Source organism: Bison bison, unplaced genomic scaffold, assembly GCF_000754665.1.
Source record: "Bison bison bison isolate TAMUID 2011002044 unplaced genomic scaffold, Bison_UMD1.0 scf7180017864211, whole genome shotgun sequence".
Lineage (NCBI taxonomy): Eukaryota > Metazoa > Chordata > Mammalia > Artiodactyla > Bovidae > Bison > Bison bison.
The window spans coordinates 543,658-548,867 of NW_011494783.1; the positions used below are offsets into that span (position 1 = coordinate 543,658).

At 39.8% G+C, this 5,210-nt stretch overlaps 1 pseudogene; it reads left to right on the forward strand.

Moving 5' to 3' along the window:
- Nucleotides 1–3,627: 3,627 nt before the first annotated feature.
- On the forward strand, nt 3,628–4,912 carry LOC104992108 (annotated as a pseudogene).
- Nucleotides 4,913–5,210: the final 298 nt, after the last annotated feature.

A 5,210-nucleotide genomic window follows, 5' to 3' on the forward strand; every position in this document is an offset into this window, starting at 1 on the left:
TTTTGCTTTTATTTCCAATATTCTGGGAGGTGGGTCATAGAGGATCCTGCTATGATGTATGTCGGAGAGTGTTTTGCCTATGTTCTCCTCTAGGAGTTTTATAGTTTCTGGTCTTACATTTAGATCTTTAATCCATTTTGAGTTTATTTTTGTGTATGGTGTTAGAAAGTGTTCTAGTTTCATTCTTTTACAAGTGGTTGACCAGATTTCCCAGCACCACTTGTTAAAGAGATTGTCTTTAATCCATTGTATATTCTTGCCTCCTTTGTCAAAGATAAGGTGTCCATATGTGCGCGGCTTTCTATTTTGTTCCATTGATCTATATTTCTGTCTTTGTGCCAGTACCATACTGTCTTGATAACTGTGGCTTTGTAGTAGAGCCTGAAGTCAGGTAGGTTGATTCCTCCAGTTCCATTCTTCTTTCTCAAGATAGCTTTGGCTATTCGAGGTTTTTTGTATTTCCATACAAATTGTGAAATTATTTGTTCTAGCTCTGTGAAGAATACTGTTGGTAGCTTGATAGGGATTGCATTGAATCTATAAATTGCTTTGGGTAGTAACACCTATCCTACTCAAACTCTTCCAGAAAATTGCAGAGGAAGGTAAACTTCCAAACTCATTCTATGAGGCCACCATCACCCTAATACCAAAACCTGACAAAGATCCCACAAAAAAAGAAAACTACAGGCCAATATCACTGATGAACATAGATGCAAAAATCCTTAACAAAATTCTAGCAATCAGAATCCAACAACACATTAAAAAGATCATACACCATGACCAAGTGGGCTTTATCCCAGGGATGCAAGGATTCTTCAATATCCGCAAATCAATCAATGTAATACACCACATTAACAAATTGAAAAATAAAAACCATATGATTATCTCAGTAGATGCAGAGAAAGCCTTTGACAAAATTCAACATCCATTTATGATAAAAGCTCTCCAGAAAGCAGGAATAGAAGGAACATACCTCAACATAATAAAAGCTATATATGACAAACCCACAGCAAACATTATCCTCAATGGTGAAAAATTGAAAGCATTCCCTCTAAAGTCAGGAACAAGACAAGGGTGCCCACTTACACCATTACTATTCAACATAGTTTTGGAAGTTATGGCCACAGCAATCAGAGCAGAAAAAGAAATAAAAGGAATCCAAATTGGAAAAGAAGAAGTAAAACTCTCACTATTTGCAGATGACATGATCCTCTACATAGAAAACCCTAAAGACTCCACCAGAAAATTACTAGAACTAATCAATGATTATAGTAAAGTTGCAGGATATAAAGTCAACACACAGAAATCCCTTGCATTCCTATACACTAATAATGAGAAAACAGAAAGAGAAATTAAGGAAACAATTCCATTCACCATTGCAATGGAAAGAATAAAATACTTAGGAATATATCTACCTAGAGAAACTAAAGACCTATATATAGAAAACTATAAAACACTGGTAAAAAAAATCAAAGAGGACACTAATAGATGGAGAAATATACCATGTTCATGGATTGGAAGAATCAATATAGTGAAAAAGATAAGAATTATTTTCAAAGTAACATCTCTATGCTTAGTAGTGACTCATTTGTAAGCCAGCTGGTCTCTATTAATAAGTCTCTCATATAACCATCTTTTAATTTGTTTTTTTTTTTTTTAATCCACATTTCTTTTCAAACCCCTATAAATGATAGCCAAAGTTCTGGTCCATCAAATCTAAATTCTAATTATAGGCATTCTCGTTTCATCTTCTGGTGGCACAAGTTTCATTTCTCATGATCTTTTTCACTTGGGTGGCATCCTCAGTGTTTAAACAGCAAGACTCCTTGTTTATTATCCCCTCATTTCTGTTGCTTTCCATGCCAGGTGGCTGCCACGTCTTTCCTAATGACAGCTGCCTGCCATAGCTGCCACCAGCCCCATGAGGACCATTGTGTGAGTGTAAATGCTCCCCCCACCCAAACCACCTAAACCACCCACTTGTTTGAAGAAATGGAACACAGAAGAATACTTCACTGTAAAACTGGCAACCTTCTGCCTTTGAGTGTGTTTAAAATGCCCAACCAAGGACTGCCAAATGTCCTTAAAGTCCAATTAGAAAGACTTCTCCACTTCAAAAAAAAAAAAAAAAAATTCCTGCCATGGTAGAATGTTTGCCACTCAGAGACTTGTCTCAGTGTTTCCTCTTTTTATTGTAGAAACGTATTCTCCTTGCTACTGAACCTCTACTGACATAAAGGTAATAGCAGATGGATTTGAGCCAAAAGCCTATGATTAAAACCCCAGGTCTCTTGCACTGCAGGGAGATTCTTTACTGTCTGAGCCACCAGGGAAGCTCACACTCAAAAATTGTGTCCCAGACTTAGTTTTGTCTTTGACAGCAATCACTTAAATTCTATCAACTTTTCAGAAGTCCTTTTGGTTCCAACCTCTCTATAGCTATCCAGCACTCAGCTTCCCTTTTCCTGTGTTACATACGTCACCCCACCCCACCCCCAGACTCATCCCTACACACCCCTACTCCCTCTGCGGAAACTGTGAAGTCACAGTGAGGAACTGAAGGGAGGGGTGCTGTATCTTCTCTTTTTTTCTCCCTGTGTTTCCTCTCTACCATCTCTTTCTCCCTCCCTCATTTTCTCTCCATTTCCTTTTTCTTTTAAAATATCCATAAACTGAACCTAAGCATAAACCCACAATGTCCTGCCAATAAATGTGTTTGAGTATGATCGTACTCATCTTCAAGGGCAGTGAGAACAAAGCTGGCCACATTACCATGTTGTTTTGCATATGCAATATTTAGTCATGATATAGAATGTTTAATATCCCTTATGCATTATTAGGAGCAACTTCAATAGTTCAAATATTCATGTAAATAATATTACATTTTTTTTAAACTTAAAAAATTTGTAAATATTCTTAAAAACAATATTTCTGTCTGTTATCCTTATCAGTTGATCTATATCTTTAGTGCTTGAATAGTAATCACAAGTGCTTGACCTATAGTGAAGTCTTACTAAATATTTTTGAATGAACACAGGTATGAAAAAATGGCTAAATGAATGAAGAAGTAATCATAACATATTTATAAATGAGGAAAAGGACTTACCGATAGGAAAGTGTTAGGAGTTTGGGAGGAGGAATAAAAATGGAATTTGAACAGCTGTCAAGGCCAATATGGTGCTGTATATCTAACAATTCTAAGTAACAATTCTAAGTCACTGTTTTGATGGACATTATAGTTAATTCTTATCTGTTGTGAAGGAGGCAGCTTGATGTATATTACTTATCAATAGTCCTTCAAACAATAAAACATATCTGCTGTCCTATAGAAAGCAACTTTTTTCATTGAAATTACTAAGCATCGGGCGGGCTGCTCGCTTCATTTCGGGGGCGTCCTTGTCCCTCCACGCCCGGCAGTTCCTGCCTCCGCCTTTCTCAGTCTTCTCGGTCCTACACGGTCCCGAGCGGACGGGCAGGCTGGCTCGGGCTGCGGCGGGCGGGTACGGCTGGAGTGTTCCTCGGCTGGTCGGCGGGACGCAGTGCACGCTGCTTGGCGCCAGGCTGATCGCGCCGCGTCCCCGGGAGCAGTGATGTTGGGCAGCTCCGCGCACGGGCCTGGGAACTGTGATGTTGGGCAGCTCCGCGCACGGGCCTGCGGCCCGCGAAGCGGGTTCGGCGGTTTGCAGCAGACGGCGTTCCAGGAGGACAGGAGAACGTCAACCCCGAGAAGTAGGCGCCCACCCAGCAGCTCCGGACCCGGGCTGGGCTGGCAGTACTGAGGGCCGGGAACTTGCGGGGTCCAGCTCCCCAGAGGCCTAAGACGTGACGGGTTGCACCTCTTAAGGACCTTCCTATAAATGATGAGTATGTCCCTGTTCCTCCCTGGAAAGCAAACAATAAACAGCCTGCATTTACCATTCATGTGGATGAAGCAGAAGAAGAGGTTCAAAAGAGGCCAACTGAATCTAAAAAATCAGAAAATGAAGATGTCTTGGCCTTTAATTCAGCTGTTACTTTACCAGGACCAAGAAAGCCACTGGCACCTCTTGATTACCCAATGGATGGTAGTTTTGAGTCTCCACATACTATGGAAATGTCAGTTGTATTGGAAGATGAAAAGCCAGTGAGTCTTAATGAAGTACCAGACTACCATGAGGACATTCACACGTACCTTAGGGAAATGGAGGTTAAATGTAAGCCTAAAGTGGGTTACATGAAGAAACAGCCAGACATTACTAACAGTATGAGGGCTATCCTCGTGGACTGGTTAGTTGAAGTAGGAGAAGAATATAAACTGCAGAACGAGACCCTGCATTTGGCTGTGAACTACATTGATAGGTTTCTTTCATGCATGTCTGTGTTGAGAGGAAAACTTCAACCTGTGGGCACTGCTGCTATGCTTTTAGCCTCAAAGTTTGAAGAAATATACCCGCCAGAAGTAGCAGAGTTTGTATACATTACAGATGACACTTATACCAAGAAACGAGTTCTAAGGATGGAGCACCTAGTCTTGAAAGTCCTGGCTTTTGACTTAGCTGCACCAACAATAAATCAGTTTCTTACCCAGTACTTTCTGCATCAGCAGCCGGCAAACTGCAAAGTTGAAAGTTTAGCAATGTTTTGGGGAGAGTTAAGTTTGATAGATGCTGACCCATATCTAAAGTATTTGCCGTCAGTTATCGCTGCAGCCTTTCATTTAGCACTCTACACAGTCACAAGACAAAGCTGGCCTGAATCATTAGTACAGAAGACTGGATATACTCTGAAAACTCTAAAGCCTTGTCTCCTGGACCTTCACCAGACCTACCTCAGAGCACCACAGCACACACAACAGTAAATAAGAGAGAAGTACAAAAATTCGAAGTATCATGGTGTTTCTCTCCTCAACCCTCCAGAGACACTAAATGTGTAACAGTGAAAAGACTGCCTTTGTTTTCTAAGATGTAAGTCACTCAAAGTATATTGTGTACAGATTTTATCTTAGGTTTTAATTTTACAATCATTTCTGAATACAGAAGCTTATGGTCCAGTACAAATTATGGTATCTATTACTTTTTAAATGGTTTTAATTTGTATATCTTTTGTAAATGTAACTATCTTAGATATTTAGCTAATTTTAAGTGGTTTCTGTTAAAGTATTAATGATGTCAGCTGTCAGGATAATAATTAATAAATTGATTTGGAAAATTTGGTTTGTAAGTCAAAAAAAA